The sequence below is a fragment of the Macaca thibetana genome, chromosome 1 (assembly GCF_024542745.1).
Source record: "Macaca thibetana thibetana isolate TM-01 chromosome 1, ASM2454274v1, whole genome shotgun sequence".
NCBI lineage: Eukaryota > Metazoa > Chordata > Mammalia > Primates > Cercopithecidae > Macaca > Macaca thibetana.
The window spans coordinates 169,877,375-169,895,545 of NC_065578.1; the positions used below are offsets into that span (position 1 = coordinate 169,877,375).

The 18,171-nt window shown below is 37.8% G+C and overlaps 1 long non-coding RNA gene across 1 annotated transcript in view; it reads right to left on the reverse strand.

The window, feature by feature from the left end:
* Window positions 1-16,350, reverse strand: part of LOC126949889 (uncharacterized) — a 58,267-nt gene extending 41,917 nt beyond the window's left edge. Inside the window, exon 1 of the long non-coding RNA XR_007723989.1 lies at window positions 16,175-16,350. This is a non-coding gene — a long non-coding RNA (uncharacterized LOC126949889). The remainder of the gene's footprint in view (window positions 1-16,174) is intronic.
* Between the last annotated feature and the right edge of the window lie 1,821 nt (window positions 16,351-18,171).

An 18,171-nucleotide genomic window follows, 5' to 3' on the forward strand; every position in this document is an offset into this window, starting at 1 on the left:
CCTATCTTAAAAATGAATAAATGAATGGCCAGTCTAATGGTATGGAGAAAATTGGACATCAAGGCTATTTACTAATTGTACTTCCAGATTTAGTCATCACATAACATGCGACCTTGATTAAATTGCCCATAGGTCCAGATGCGGCCACTCATGTTTCCCACTTCTCTACTTTACCCATATGCTCTAACAATTACTAAGGGAATGTCTTCTGTGAATTGCACACAAATTTTACCCACAAAATAAGCAGTAATTTCCTTGAAAAAGGAGTCAGGTCCCCATTAGAATTTAAGTGGCATATTTGCATTATTTTGTCAATAAAGATATAAAAACAGGTATAAATTTCTGGGCAATAATTTGAAGTTAACATGAATTTAGTTGCATCTTTACTTTCCAGAATCAATACAAGCAGTCACTAGAGTACTAATGATTTAGTTAAGCCTGCTATCCCCTTACTTAGCCCATTTAAAATTTTCCCTTTTTCTTGATTTATTCCTCAGGTGGTAAAATCAAACTGCTCTAAAATATAACTATCACTTAAATTATTTGACAGAACAGCAGGTTAAAATAAGATCATAGTCACTCTTCCTTTCTAAATTTCAAAAGCGTATTCCTTAATACCCAGTATCATAAAAGCTAGCAGTGATTCCCAGAACACATCTTCTCTTCCCACACACTCTCAGGCCAGCTTCTTTCTCTGAATCCAGAAAGATGAAATTAACTCACTTTGAAAGATCTCCATACCTGTCCCTGGTTCCTGGCAGTGATTCTCATGTTCACAACATGGAGTAACTCCCTTCGGGCAGCCAAACAGAGCTGCTGGAGGCAGATTATGGACCAAGGTCTAACCTGACCTATATCACATCCTATTTTGACTTTCCCTTCGGTGCTTCACATCCTTATTAATCTCCAATGGGACATGTAAAAGGAACCTTATGAAGTTCCCAACCTACATTAATTCCAAGTTTACAATTTGTCACGAGTTATCCTAGAATTTAATCATACTTAAACAAGGAATGGCATTTGGGGATGCCCAAAAAGAAAGGAAGGGAAACAGGGAAGACATTTTTAGGGATCATGAAACTCTTTGTACATGAATGCTTTCCATAGGGTAGCCTTTTACAGGTTGATGGAATAGGAGGAGATGGAGCAATTGCTTTCCAGGCAGCAAGGACATAATCCTCCTGGAGAGGATTCTTGACTAAAAGCAACTGGTACCTATCCAAGTTCAATCTACTGAAAACACATTTATTAACTATTTTGCTGAACCCCAACTTTACCTGGCACTACCATCCATTAAAGCTGATTCACAGCAAGACCTAAAGTCCTCAACTTAGAGACCACTGGATGTGTTTAAAACAGAAGTGAAAATTCATAGGCACTGTGTTCTTCATAACTAGTGATGTCATTGACAGTATCTTTATTTCTAGACCTACCTGTGTCTCTTGAGTGATTTTGCAGCTCTTTGGAATACCCCTAAAGTAGCATGCTTGGTGATGTTGGTGATAAGATAGTTGCAACGGAATTCATGATCTCAGTTGTCCAGGAGAACATTTATTTGGGAAAACAGTTTTCATTATGGTGGCAGCCAGCCTCCACAATGGTCCCCAACAATCTCTGCCTCCTGGTATGCCTCTTTTGCCTCCTATTCATGCCCTGTGTACTCTCCCACATTGCATAGAACAGACTTATATAACCAACGGGATGTTGCAGAAATGATAGTATTTGACCTCCAAGGTAGGTCACAAAAGACATCAAGGCTTCCATCTCATTTTCTTAAATCACTCGATCTGGAGGAAGCTAGCCACCGTGTCACAAGGACACTCAAACAACCTTATAACGAAGTTTACATCATAAGGAACTAAGGCCTCCTACATGAGATAACTGCTTATTTTAAACACTAGGCTTGTGGGGAATTTGTTATGCAGCAATAGAAAACTAATGCAATTAACAATATAAAGATGACTTGCCAGGGTAGAAACATAGTATTTAGCCACCAAGTAAACACTCCAGACACAAATCTATTAGTAACAGAGAGCTCTATGTCTGCCCTATGTCTTCCCTATCCCGATTACAGTATCATCTGTTTTTTTAGCACTATAACAAAGTTCCTAAGTTTCTGCTCTAAACCTATAAAAATAAGCAGAAAGTTGAGTTGTGAGGACAAAGGTATTGATAGTGTTAAGTGCTAAAAATTAAAAAATAAAAAAAACAGACACAGGATCAAGCTTGAGTTGTTCTTAGTCCAGTTGGTGTGTGAAAGCCTTCCAAAACATAATGTATTTGCAAGGAACATGAATCAGAAATGAATATTCTATTTGTACTTCAAAGGACATTTGATGCTTTATCTTAATTTTACCAGATAAAGCCAGTGCTGGACTCTCCTTTCATCTTATTCCATATAGCCAATTGAATAAAAAGCCAGGTACGTGTTCCATGGACAAGAATTCTTTACACTGAAGGAAGCATGTTTATTTTCCTTACCAAAGATGAAACTAGAAATTTTTAGGCTTAAGAAAATTCTAAGAAGAACCTCCAAAAATCCCTAGGCTGAAGTTCAACCAAACACTTACTATTCCTCTTCATTAGTCCCACCTTGTCACTCCTGATTTGTTATTTCCTCTCCCAAGCCCCAACAGTGTTTGTGGCTCAAGTCTTCCAGACCCTAGGCCTTTCTTTCCCCAGAATCTATACCAGCAAGAATGTGGGAAAATATAAGAGGCATTTGAAGTTGCAGAGCCTGGCAAAACCTATTAAGGTTTCCCTGGCGTTGACATTTCCCCAAGATTCTATTCTGAGACTTTGATTCTTCTTTCTTTTTTACTTTTGATTTTTTAATTTTTTTTTATTTCCATAGGTTTTTGAGGAACAGGTGGTATTCAGTTACATGACTGAGTTCTTTAGTGGTGATTTGTGAGATTTTGGTGCACCCATCACCCGAGCAGTGTACAGTGAATCTGATTTGTAGTATTCTATCCCTCACCCCCCTCCCACCTTTTCCCCCGAGTCCCCAAAGTCTATTGTATCATTCTTATGCCTTTGCATCCTCATAGCTTAGCTCCCATGTATTAGTGAGAACATACAATGTATGGTTTTCCATTCCTGAGTTACTTCACTTAGAATAATGGTCTCCAATCCCATCCAGTTTGTTGAGAATGTCATTAATTCATTCCTTTTTATCGCTGAGTAGTATTCCGTGTGTGTGTGTGTGTACATACTACACACACACACAACACAGTTTATCCACTCATTAATTGATGAGCATCTGGGCTGATTCCACATTTTTGGATTTTGGATTTTGTGAACTGTGCTGCTATAAACATGCATGTGCAAGTATCTTTTTCGTACAATAACTTATTTTCCTCTGGGTAGATACCCAGTAGTGTGATTATTGGATCAAATGGTAGTTCTCTTTTTAGTGATTCTTCTTTTTTAACACACCTTCCTATTGGTGTCTCAGGTCCGGTACTGGTCTCTCTTCCCATTCTACTCTAGTGGTTCTTAAACTTCTCAGGGCAAAAGACCCCTCTGAGAGTCATGAAACCTTTGAACCATTATTTCCAGAAAAAAAATGAATATAAAACTTAAAATTTTCATACAAACTGTAAAGGTGCAGTACTCACTGAAGCCCATATGTGTACTCTCTGAGAATCTAGCTTAAAAGCCTCAGCAACAGATGTTTTCCCTGGATGATCTTAACTATTATCCGAGCTTCAATCATCATCCAAGTCTATTATTTCCAGCCCAGGCACCTGTCCTAAATCCTACAACCCTATCTCCAATAATCCACTGGACATTTTAACTTCGAAGGGCCATTCCCACTTCACACTACAAAGTCTCCTCCTTTTTATGCTCTCTGTTCAATAAATGGGATCGACATCCATTCAACCACTCAAATCAAAAAAACTGGGAGTCATCTGGACGTGTCTCTTTTCTTCATTCCCTATATACAACTACTACTAGCCAATTCTGTCTTCTCAAATCCACCCTCTTTTTTCAATCTTCACTTGCCACATTTATAGTAATAAACTATAAACTGTGCTTCCTGCCTCCAGGAAGGAAGATCACCTTCCTTCACCTGATTTGAAGATCTTGCATATCAGTCTGAAACCTAAATTATCATTTAATTTTATTTATTTTTAATTGACAAAAAACTCTGTATATTTATTGTGTACAACACGATGTTTTTGAAATATGCATATATTATGGAATGGCTAGATGGAGCTAATTAATATATGCATTGCTTCACATACTTATTTTTTGTGCTGAAAACACTTAAAATCTAAACTATTATTTAGATGGTAATCATGTCCCTATTAACCCCAAAATAACTTTGACTGGATCCTCATTTGTTTTAGAATAAAATGAAAAGTCCTGGAGTGAGATTTCCCCACCCTGCTCTCAAAGTAACACTTAATATTGCCTTAACATGTTACATGTTGTTTCTCTTCCCTACTACAACGTAAGATACTCTTAAAAGTCGCTTTTTAAAATCTTAAGTTACAAACAAAGGTACTCACTATAACTTGTGACACAATGCAGACAAAAATAAAAGAATAATTTTCCCCTCCCTACCCCACCCCACATTCAGGGCTGCACATCAAGAATACAAGTGTCTAAAAGGCAGAGACTGTACTTTTTCATAAACATATCTTGTGTTTTGCACAGTGGCTGCACAATGCAGGCACCCAATAATTATTTTCTAATAAATTGTTTACAACTTATGGTACTGTGGGATCAAGGCAGATCGCCTCCATTTATTTTAAGCCCTTGCTATTCAAAATGCGGTCTGTGGGTCAGTAGCGCCAGCACCACGTGGGAGGTTCCATATTGAGAAAAGCAGAATGTCAGCCCCCACCTCAGGCCCACGGATTCACAAGGTCCCCAGGGGATCAAAAGGCACATTAAAGTTTAAGGAGCACTCCACTAAAGCACATTTCAGAGCAGCTACCCCGACTGACCAATGGTCATGCTACGTCAAGGATACCGATAGAAGCCATCTCCTGAAGACATAAGGCAGATGTTGTAAAAGGACACCTAAATACCAAATCAGTTTACACCAGTGGGTACTAAACATAATATTGTTGGTTTGTGTGCTAAGTCAAAGCACTGCATTCTCTGATAACTGTGTTTCAATGAAGAGATTTTCAGAGAAAGCCGGCTTGAATGTTACACAGAGTACGTGGCTCTGGTGGAGAGCACAGCCACTAAAAGCAGAGACTATCAACTTTTGTTTTTATCAGGAAATAGGTTTCTCTCCATTGAAACAACTGAAATTTAACTATCAAATCCTCAATACTTTAATTAGGAGACACTTCAGAATAATTATTAATATATGTACTTTCTAATACTCAGGAAGCAAGGCAAAATGGAAAACATGGCACTCAAGAGTTTGTTTTTGAGCTCAGACACTGTGTTAACCTATATAATTCTTCATACTCATTACCGTAAGCATCCACATCTGTAAAACGTGGACAAGAATCCCTTCCTCATAAGGTTATTGTGAAGATTTAATGTAATGTACACACAATTCCTGGCATGTAGAAGGCACTTGATAAAGGGTGGCTATTCATAAATATAATTATTTTATTGAATATTCTCAGAATCTTCACTAGCTCCTTTAAAACCTGTGCCTAACCTCAGAGAACAGCTTTCCCTAATCTAATAAATCATCAAATTTTAACCTAGGCACCAACTCTATAAAGATTTTGATACCCACTTCCACTTTGCTCCCTTCCTCCCTTTTGTATGTTTCCTATACACTATAAACATTTCTGTTGTTGTAGCACTTAGTCTTTATTGTACTTCTTTTTTAACATCTTTCTCTTCTCTATATACTCCACTCTCTCAAATAAGGACAGACTGTTTCTTTGGGGAAACCCCGGCACCTAGCACAATTCATGACACATACCAAGTAGTTAATTCATAATTGAGGAATAAGTTATTGAATAAATATCAGATCCTCCAGAAACTTCCTTTGGGACTGATCAACGACTTCTATTGCTCTGTCTTTGGTGGGAAGCTATTTTCAAATTCTGTTTTTCTCCTGTGACAGCCTCTTTAAAAAGTCTCTGCCCTCTTCACTGCCCCCAGCTGCCCATGCACCTCACACGCATTCCACCTCCAACTCACACTCAGGGCTCCCTCTTTATTTCTCTTGTCCCTGTTGCTCTTTCCTTCCTACAGAATCTAAATTCTTCAATTGCAAGGGAGGAAGGGAGGTTGTCTTTGTCTCAGGTATAACATTCAGTACACCCAAGTCAGAAATAAAGCCAAGAGAGGAAACTTTCTGCAGAAGGTTCTTTTTACCTGGTTTTCCCACCACGGACACCTGATTCTTATTTGTAAGAAACATGAAATCTACCCAATTTACTTAGGCTTTCATTAAGGAAACATACAGATTTGGGGGGTGAGTTCTTGCTCTGTTTCTCTCTCTCTCTCCTGTCTCCCTTCTCCTCTCCTCTCCCCTCTCTCCATCTCTCCTCCTTCCTTTCTGCACCCTATTTGCTTGTTCAACTCATCCTAAAATGGATTTAATTACTTATTTAATAGCCTGCATGATATTTCCTCATAAGGGGAAAAAAGATAGTGATTATAAACATTAAGAATGCAAAATTTAAATGGGAAAACAGAATCTTGCCTCATGGGTGGTCTTAGTTGCTCCTGAGGCACATGAAGGAAAAATGGGTTTCTAGAGGTTCCTTGCTCATTTCTAGAAACACCTGCAGGCCCTTGGGGAAGATCGTCTTTTAAAGTGCCTCATCAAAAGCTGTTTTCAGTCCAATTTTTTTTAATTCCTGTGTTTTAATTTACCTGTTTTCAAGCTGAATCTAATAAACTGCTGGTAATAGAAATATGAGGCAGTCCCAATTTGATCTTAATTCTCTAGAGATTTCTAGAAATGAAGTCAGGATCAGATGGACTTTAGTTCTTATTTTTTAAAGTCACATGAAACAAATTTTCTAAGATAATTTTACATCTGATTTAAAATGTTAAAATCTTTTATAATTCTAGGCATTTTTAGTTACTTCTCTGGACAAAATTTTAGAACTTTATAGCATGTTTAAAATTTCTGTAATACCAATTTCACTTCCTTTAACTTATATTGATTTTTTTATTTGATGCCAGTTCTTACTTGGCAGAATCGCTACATCATTCCCAGTCAATTCTTCATTTTCAAATAGTCATAGGATTATAGTAAGATTGTCAGATTTACTAAGAATGCAGAATGTCCGGTTAAATTAGAATCTCAGGTAAATGACAAATTATTTGTTAGTATAGTCCCTATAATATTTGGGACTTATTTATATTAAAGATTATTCAGGTGCTTGAAACAATAGAAACTTATTCTCTCAAAGTTTAGGAAGCCAGAAGTCTGAAATGAAGCCATCAGCAGGGCTATGCTCACTCCGAAGGCGCTAAGGGAGATCCTTTCTTGCTTCTTCCAGCTTCTGGTGGTTCAGGCATTCCTGAGATGTGACTATAAAACCCTGATCTCTGCCTCTATCCTCACATGACATTCTCCTCTAAGGCTCAAATATCCCTCCGCCTTTACAGGGACATTTGTCATTGGATTAGGACCCATGCAGTTAATCAGGATGATCTCATCTCGAGATTCTTAATTACATCTGCAAAGACTTTTCCTTCCAAATAAAGTAACATTCACAGGGTCTGGGTATTAGGACATGAACACAACTTTTAGGGACCATCATTCAGCCTACTACAGAGGAGAATGACTAAAACTTCAAAGGTCATCTGAGGTTGATAAATTCATGGCTTAGGTGTAACATGCAGTACAACCAAGTCAGAAGTAAAGCTAGTGGAGGCAAATCTGTGCAAGGTTCCTTTTACCTGGTTTTCCCACAATGGGCACCAGATTCTTATTGTAAGAAATATATAAAGTGTACCTAACTCATTTAGTCACTCACTCAATGGCAATCTTTTGAGTTCCTTTCATGTGCCAGAATCTGAGAACCAGGATAAGCCAAAGAAACTGCCCTCCTAAGGATTATTTTCTAATGAAAGGAGACAATTAAATAATCAATCAATAAACAAACAGGATTATTATATAATTTAATAAATGCTATGAAGAAAAAAAATAATGTAATAAAGAGTCACTGGGAATAAGACATGCTGCTTTACAAAGGGCAGTCAGGAAAGATTCTCAAAATATTTGACATTTGTGCTGAGAACCAAGAGATGAGGGTGAGCCAGCCATGCAGAGACCCCAGTAAAAGCTTTACAGGATGAAGAATAGCGGGGATAAGGGCCTGAGGTGGGGAAAGGATCAATGTGTTCTAAAAAAGGTGGAGGCCAGAGAGGCCAGAACATAGTGACTGGTGGAAAGCATGGCGCAAGGATAGCACTGGGTAGACTAGAGCCAGGTCATTGCCAGGTCTTATGGCTCATGGTGCAGGCTATGGATTTTATTCTATGGAAATAGACACCAAAGGCCTTAAAGAAGAGTGATGATTTGGTTTCTATTCTTAAGAATTAGCAGCTACGGTATCAGAAATGACTTGGTGGGGCAAGAATGGAAGCATGCTGACCAATTAGGTCATTGTAGTAAACCAGGCAAGGATGAGGACGCTTTAGACTAGAGTGTTGTTAGGAATATGGAGAATAATGGAAATCATTTGGAAGTTGGATTGTTCAAACTCAGTTATAGATTATGTGCTAATAGTGAGAGAGGGGAGATGAAAAGATGATGCCATCAATTTCAGGACATAAATCCTCCCAGCTATAAACTAGGTTGCCCAATCCTTCTTGCAGTTAAGTATGATTGTGTAAGTTCTACACAAGCAGATGTGAATAGAAGTGACACGAACAACCTCTGGATCACCCCCATAGGAAGAAGCTTGTCCTTCATTCCCTCTTTCTCTCCTTCTGATGGCTGGGAAATGGAACACCTAATGGAGCTGCTTGAGATCTAGAGAAAGAAGTCACATGATGATGGCAAAGCTGTCCCAGTATCCAGGATCCTTAGATGGTCTCACTGAGCAGGACATGCCACCTGCCCTGGACTGCCCACCTACCTTGCTCTCTGTTACATAAGAAATAAAATTCTATCTCATTTAAACCCCCCTCTTTTGGCAACGGGGTTTGTTGCAGCAGCCCAGTTTATATCCTAACTAATACTCTCAGAAATGACTTCAAGAATACCAAATTATCTTTTTCTCTCTAACCTGAATGTTCTGTTCCTACATTTTCATTTTCTTTCCTGTGTCCTGCCAAGATATGAGTTCTGCTTTCTGTGATAATGAGGCCAGAGCATCAGGGTCATTTAAAGCCATGTTGATAGAAAGAGTTTCTTCCTCCCTAAGAGTCCAAAGTCCAAAGGATTCTTATTGCAGTGTCATGACTCATACTGTACAATCCATTAAATATCACCTTAGGTTACAGGAAATGTTGGGTATTAACTGTTCAAAAAACATTTTTTTTTTTTTTTTGAGATGGAGCCTTGCTCTATCGCCCAGGCTGGAGTGCAGTGGTGTGATCTCGGCTCACTGCAAGCTCCGCCTCCCAGGCTCATGCCATTCTCCTGCCTCAGCCTCGCGAGTAGCTGGGACTACAGGCGCCTGCCACCACGCCTGGCTAATTTTTTTTTTTTTTTTTTTGTATTTTTAGTAGAGATGGGGTTTCACCATGTTAGCCAAGATGGTCTCGATCTCCTGACCTCGTGATCCGCCCACCTCAGCCTCCCAAAGTGCTGGGATTACAGGCATGAGCCACCGCACCCAGCCTGTTCAAATATTTTAGTATCAAATACTGTATTGATTACACAGGGACTCAACACTCAAGACGTGTAAATTCTGGGTAGAATTTTAACACCGGTCTAGGAATTCAATAAAGAGCTTGGATCTCAGGACTTAAAACATTAATTGTAGAAAAATAAATTAACATTCAGTGAGAAAATAATTACATAGATTGTGTAATTGCATAGTATTTTTCTTTATTTTTAGCATAAACTCTAATATGAAATGAATCCTTTTGGTTGACTTTAGTTGTATTCAGAGTATACACAATTTATAATTACTTTTCTACATCTAGGAATTTATTTTATTGAAAGTAAGTTCACACACACACAGATCTCCTCTGTTGCTATCCTTGGGGGTTGGGGACAACACAAATGATAAGAATTATCCCCTCATAAACAAGGAAAGTCACAATATTTAAGGTGCACTAAGGTGGATTTTAAGTCTGTATTTTGGATTAAATAGATAATGTTCTGTCAAATGTTAGCAATAATTAAATATGTTAAACTAATAAACAGAAAGATGTTTTAATTATGCCATTTTATAACTAAAATTGAACCCTTAAATGTCTTGTTCAAGTGGAATGTCTCTCAAAGAACAGTACCATATCTAATCAACATTTATAAAATATTACTTAGCATTGAAACTTTAAAGTTGAAAAGAACCTTTGTACATTTCACTTAATCTTCACAATAATAGTAAAAGGTATTGCCAATAAACTTTTGTAAGTTAACACCTTTATGAGATTATGTAAATTGCCCAAGTTCATTCACCTAGCAGATGACTGGGCTTATACCAAGGTTTTTGTTTTTGTTTTTGTTTTTTGAGACAGAGTCTCACCCAGGCTGGAGTGCAGTGGTACAATCCAGCTCACTGCAACCTTGGTCTCCCAGGTTAAAGCAATTCTCCTGCCTCAGCCTCCCAAGTAGCTTACAGGTGCCCGTCACCATGCCTGGCTTTTTTTTTTTTTTTTTTTTTTTTTTTTTTTTTTTGGTAGAGATGGGGTTTCACCATGTTGGCCAGGCTGGCCCCAAACTCCTGACCTCAAGTGATCTACATGCCTCGGCCTCCCAAAGTGCTGGGATTACAGGCATCAGGTACCATGTTCAGCCCAAGATCTACTTCTACCTTCAGTGCTCTTTACACTCAATAGCTGCTGGGAGTATATAAAGAACTAAAACCTAACAAACTAGCTTGCTCATGCTAGATGTGTCACTCTCCATAATTTTTCATATTAAAGTAGGAAATGCTATGCAGGAACTGACTGTATTTTTTCTTTCTTACAACTTTCTTAAATTATATATTATATATTTTAAGGGATTATATATTAAGGAATTAAGATATGTATAAATAGAAAAAATAATATATTCTGAAAATAACCACAATATTTTTCGCCCGCCCACTTTTCCCACTCAGAACCATTCTGCCACCAAAATCCTGAGGGTTACGAAATTAATGGACATGTCCTTTCTTCCCATTTCTCCACCCCATGTCTCCCATTAAACATTCTCCCTGTCTATATTATTTTGTCCCTTGGCTCCTTCCTGTTCTCCCAGACCAATAATCCCAGTGCGGCTCCTTTTTCTTTTCAACTCAGCCTGGGCATCATAGTTCATTGGTTGTCACATTGGTTGTTCTCAACCGCCTGACCCTCAATAGTTCTCATCGTGCTGTTTCCCATGGTCTATTCTTTCTGTCCCTACTTCCAGAGAACTTGTATTCTCACAAATGTTACAGAGCCATGGTAATTTGTTCACCATAATAAATTCACAGAATCTAGTCTTAACTGGCTTCACAGGCCTCTCGTTCGGCTTATTCAATAAACAGCAGGCATTTGTTGAGCACTTTCAAAATGCCAACTATTGCACTATGATTTTAGGATATAAAATGAATAAGACAGACTCCCTTTTCTGGAAGAAGTCACAGTCTCAGGTACCCACTTAAATGTTCTTTGGAAACCTCTACTTTTAAGCCCACTCCTTACTTTCATCACATATGTTAGTCTCCCATTTAACCAAAAGATTGATATGACTAGCCTGAGCATCTTCAAAATCCTTCCACTCCCTCCTGAACCTCTGCATGAGTCAGGATTCCCCACAGAAACAGAAGCAATAGGACATGTATATATGGGTAGACTCAGGGTCTACTACGTTGAATGTTGATTCATCTTTAAAAGTACCTTCACAACAAAATCCAGACTGGTGTTTCACCGAACAACTGAACACCATGGCCATTAAAATCTCTATCTTCATACTTCTTTCTTCATTGTAGTCTCTCAAAAGATGTTCTGCTTTTTTGCTAATGTGAGCTCTTGATCTCCCCTCTTGTATGTGTGTGTGTGTATGTGTATATGTATATATAAAGTATGTATGTATATATGTATGTATAAAGTGTGTGTGTGCGTGTGTGTGTGTAGAGAGAGAGAGAGATTTTAAGGAATTGGCTCAAGCAATTGTGGGGCTAGCAAGTTCAAAATTTGCAGGGCAGGCCGGAGACTCAGGGAAGAGCTGATGTTGCAGCCTCAAATCCAGAGGCAGTCTAGAAATAGAATTCCTTCTATTCCTTCTTTCTCAGGGGACCTCAGTCTACACTCTTAAAGCCTTCAACTGATCGGATGAGGCCCACCCCCCTTAAGTCATCTGCTTTACAGAGTCTACTGCTTTGAATGTTGATTCAGTTTTAAAAGTACCTTCACAGCAAAATCCAGACTGGTGTTTCACCAAACAACTGAACACCATTGCCATCAAAATCTCTATCTTCACACTTCTTTCCTCATTGTAGTCTCTCAAAAGACGTTCCGCTTCCTTGCTAATGTGAGCTCTTGATCTCGCCTCTTGTATCTCTTCCAAGAGTTTTTTCACAACGATGCTTTCTCTTCTGTATCATCAGTTTCTCGATTTTCACTCACTTCTCCCTCTAGGTAAACATGTTCAAGTCCTAGCTTCAAACAATTTTTCCTCATTCTAATACACTCTGTAGCTACTACCCTTTGGTCTCTTTCACTTCATTACCACATTTCTTGCAAGATTAGTTTTCTGCATTTGTTGCTTCCATTTATCACCCATTTACTTTTCCTTACTTTGCTCTCTGGCTTTGGTTGCCATTGCTTTATGAACCTACTACTTTTTCCAGTTTGGCTCTTCTCAACCCATTCTTATAGAAATGTCCCACAGTCTGATTCTTCACCTCCACCTCTCTAATTCTTTTTTACCACAAGGTCAATCAAGGGCAGAAGCTGCAATTAGGGGACTTGAAGCATGGAAAGGGGAAGCAAAGGAAAAGGGTAAATTACTCACAACTTGAAACCCAACAAAGCTTGAAAATACTGCAATAAATAATACCATTTGTGTGGTTAAATCAAAGGAAAATCTGATGTGAGAAAGCCCTGTACTAGCATACTTGAGTTCTTACATAGGAACTGTAACTTAAGTTAGTAGGTAAGCGAACTGAAAACCTAACTCTGTAACAATAGCTGAGTCTCAGCCAATCATAGCAGCTGAGCTTCAACCACTCATAGGCTGCTAACTGTTCAGACCATGTTCAAACAAGGCAAACACTGAGCTGTAAGCAACTCAGTTGTTTCCATACTTCACCTTCCTTTCCTGTGTGCCACTTTCCTTCTTCTGTCCATAAATCCTCTCCAGTCATGTGGCAGTCCGAGTTATTGAATCTGTTCTGATTCTGAGGGCTGGGCAATTGGTAAATTGGTTCTTTTTTTCCCCTCAATTAAACTCTGTTAAATTTAATTTGTCTAAAGTTTTTCTTTTAATAATACTAAATAATACTTGTCTCAGGAAGGGAAGCAATCTTTCAATCACCGAGTTAATCTTCCAAAGAGATCGCAGAATATAAATTTTGCATAATTACTTACAAATTGTAGCTTTGACTACAAGTCGAGGGTCTTTGCTCATGAGGTTTTTCCAAAGCCTAATTATAGATGATTGATTACTAGCTGACCATCTGTGTCCAATAATGGGAAGGTTTGGTCCAGACTAAGAAAAATCTCCCCAGAAATACAAATTTTAGAAATTGTTGTAATTAATTTATAGTCATCCTAACAGTAACAAAAATACATGAACAAGAATATCTCAGAGGATAGTCATATTGCTATAGATACCTATAGAGGTAGACATAAAAAGAAAAGAGCTATTACTTCTCCTGAAGCACATGACACGACAAATGTTAAGGAAAAGACTAGCTTGCATAGAAAGATTCAAGAGTTGCTGAAATCCCCAGATATATAGTATTAATTCTTCTCTCAGTTCTGAATTTGTATGATAATCAGAATGAGAAAAAGCTCATTCCCAAGTCGTTTTAGAAAGGGGAACTATTAAATGAGAAAACCTGATAGTGGGAAATAAGTGTCCCTTAAACTAACATACACCCAAATTAGTTGCGGAAGTAAGGCAAAGGGATATTTATGAATGCTTTGGCAAAAAGAAACCATTTTGCTCAACCCCTTCTGTTTCGGGGGAAGTGGCTGGAAATAGCTAAATCTTTGCAAATGAATAATTTATGAAAGCTCCAGTACCCTTTGAATAACATAATTTAAACTGAAGCCATTACAGCATAAAAGGAAAAAGAAGAACTCGCTTCAAATTCTTCTAATTTCAACATGAATTAACACATAGTTTTGATTTAAGATAATCTAATAATCATTTTTGTTTCATTGTACCACTCTCAGATAATTCCCTGCTTATGTAGTCAAAGTACTACCTAAAAATTAGAGTTCAAAGTCTCTTAGACTGAACAAATTCATCTCACTGAAGACCTGGTTTAAGTCCATTTTAAAAATAAATTGTATCATAGATTGGTACATTTTAAAAATACATACTGATTATAGATCAAAAGAGAAGACTTATGTACAAACAAGAATGGAAGCTGACCAACCATGTAAAAAACCAAGTCGATTATCATTTTTACTTATTGTGTGAAAAAAGGACTTATTTTATATCTCTGGCATTCTTTTTTAAAGTTTATCTTCTAGTCAGCATTTTGAAGTTACATAAATACAACATTATCATTAATTCCATATTTTCCTTAACAAGGCTATGTCTAAGAAATGAATAGAACAAATCTAAAGTAGCCTTTCCATCCTCTAATAAATAAATAAAATCATGCCAAATATAATACAGCAATCAGTTAGCTGGTTAGTGCTTTGACAGTTCTCTTCCTAAATGCATTTAAAGATCTCATTCTTAACACCTCACCCACTTCACATGAGTTTAAGCAGTTTTTTTTAATCAATGCTATCTCTATCCCTTGAGCATACTTATATTACTATACTTAAAATACTGTATAAAATTCAATTTGTTTACATGTATTTTTACCTTACTAGATTACATTCCTTAAGGTGCAGATTGTTGTATTCATCTTTTTATCCCCAGTACCTTGAAAATGGAACACTTTAAATCATTTACAAATCGAAGGGCTAGTCCTATATTTTTAGGAAAATAGAGAAGGTGGTAAAAGAAATGAACACTGGAATAAAGTTCCTAAAGGAGGTAGAGGGGTAGAGGAAGCCCGTATATATGTGAATAATAAAATCATTTCTAGACCATTTTCTAATTGCAGATTGGTGGGATGTTGGATCTTTTGTTGTGTGCTGCTTTTATTTTTTTTATATGCTCCTCTCACAAGGTTGTGAGTGCTGGATTTCCTAAGACTAAAAACACATTCATCCTCCAAACTTCTATACTCAGTTTCTAAACTCTTCATTCTTTCCATCATATTGGGAATGCAGCCAAGCTCTGCCTCAGCTCCATTCCACTTAATTGGGCCACACTCCATGCACACAGTTACATGTCAATGTTAATTAGCAATAAACAATCCATAACTTACAACCAAGTTATTTTAGCAGGGGTTTCCTCAAAGATCCCAAATAACTACAAACTGGCTCCTTTGACCCACCACAAGACTGTCTTCTCTTCTCTATTCTGATTTTTTAGCAGCACGCCAACCAGACAGAATAGGAAATACATGCTGGAAAGGAAGAAGAAACCTATTTTAAAGCTAAGCTTCTAGTCCAGGCCTCTACTACAAAATTCTATTTGGACCTCACACCAACCTGGCACTATCCCTTTTTGCATCTGTAGGTAAAAATGACAAAGGTGAGGCCCTTACAATGGAGGAGAAGAAAAGCTTGAGACAGACCTCCATTCCACTAGAATTCAGACATAGAAGCTCTTAAGTGAAAGAATCTGGAAATAAAAACCTTGGCCTATTATACACCCTAAGAATGTAATCTCACCAGCCCACACTGCCTCTCTAAAGGCTTGATTTAGTCTGCTTTCTACTTCCACACCTTCTAATTGTGGAATTTCCTTTCATTTTAACTCTCCTCCGGGCCAAACTCTGATTAAACTAACACATATGGTTTCTAGGATTTTGAAACTGAGCTCCCCCAGCAAGATTCTACTTACAGAGTAAACCAGTCAGCCCTCTTCAGTTTTCCCTGCTGGAAATAGATAGGGCAGGGCTCCGGTAGGCAATTAATTGACCCAGACTCCCTTGCATTTTCTCTTCTATGTGAAGACAAGACAAAAATTCTCCTCTGGCAACTGCAGGCTGGATACCAATTTACCACTAGCTCAGTACATTCCAAGTTAATGTACTTAGCTTTTTAGAGTCCAGCACAATGTTAACATACTATTTACATCTCAAAGATAACCTTACTTTCTAAAACTTAATTGAAACTCTCACTTTTTAAAAGAAAAAGCATTGATTGCTCCTTAAGTAAGATTTATGGAACATAGCCTTTTCAAGTTGACACTCTAATGTCTCAGAGAAATGGCAGCTGGCAGGAAGACGCAGTAATAGGAAGACTGGCACGTCCATCCTAATAACAAAACCACTCACACTGGCGCTGGATTGCTTTTCTAGTCACTTGAACATACAGGCTTTTCCCCACCTCTGCCTTTGCTCCATAAGCTTAGAGCTCAAAAAACTATGTGTCTTTTGCTTCCTTCCTTATCTCTATGTCAATTGATAGTTTTAGCAAGTCTAAAACATTTTCATATTCAACAAAAACAGCAAGGATATTTTAGCTATCTTTTGAACTTTTGTGAATACATATCTCTACATATTCATTGATATGTCTATACTTACGATATTTTATTAGGCACCTACTAGTATATGCCAGGCACTGTTCTAGGAAGAGGACAGGTAATCAGACAGACAAAGTCCTTGCTTTCAGCTCTCATGGAGTTTCTGTTCTAGAAAAGAAGTTTATGTGGTTATTTTATATAGTTTAAGTTCTACAAAGAAAATAAATTAGGGAATGTAATGAAGCATGATTGGGGACTCCTTTGGAGACTGGAGCTGATTTCTGAATGACAAGATGACCTGGCAATGACAAGATAGGGAGCAGAGCATTCTAAACAAAGGATATAGTAAGTTCCACAGGCCCTGGATTTAGATGTGACTTTGGCCTGGTTGATGAATGGGAGGAAGGTCATTGTGCCTGGAGTTTAGTAAGAAAGGTAGAATGAGATGAAGTAGAAGAGAAGGCAGAAACCAGAATATGGAACTCTTTAAGGCCATAGTAAAGAGTTTGTATTTTATTCTAATTCTAGAGGGAAGGCACTCTACAGTGGTTTATAATTTTTAAGTAACACTTTAACTGCTGTGTGGAGAATAGATGGTAGAATGGCAAGACTAGAAACAGAGAGACCACTTAGAGGTCACTGCAGAGGTCTACGTGAGAGACAGTAGTAGCTTGTCCAAGTGGAAAATGAAAAGATGAAAAAAAAGTAGATAGGTTAAACAACTTTTTTGGAGGTAGAGCTGTCTAAACTTGTAGGATTATATACAGGTAGAGTAACTACTTACATTTTTACTTGAGATGTCTATGACATATATCTGACTAAGAATGGACTTGGTTTGAAAAATAAGGAGGAACATTACGGACATGTGAGATTCCTGCTAGACATTCAAGTGGAAAGGTCAAGTAGGCAGTTGGACATACAGGTGTGGATCTCCAAATGGTGGTGAGAAATTTCTGCAAAATCAAGACAGGGCACAATTTCACTGCAGAAAAATATCTGCCTAAGATGACTCATTTATCCATTTGTTTAGCCAACATCTAACAACCACTGTGTACCTGACACTGCTCTAACTAATGGAATATAGATTTATAAGATGTGTATTTTTCCTCACAAAAGTTACCATCCAAAGGGAGGACACAAATAATAAACAAGCAAACAAAAAACACATATATGCCAGATGGTTATGAACATCATGATAAAAACAAATCATGGTGGAAACGCACATGCACTTGATAATGACTTATAAGCATGTTCCTTTCATGTGAATGTACTTTAATTTTGGCAGACATAGTTACAGGGAGTGGAAATAGGACAATGTTTTGGTGATAAAAGAATTGGCAATCTGTTCAGCTCTATCTGGTGCAGACTTTCAG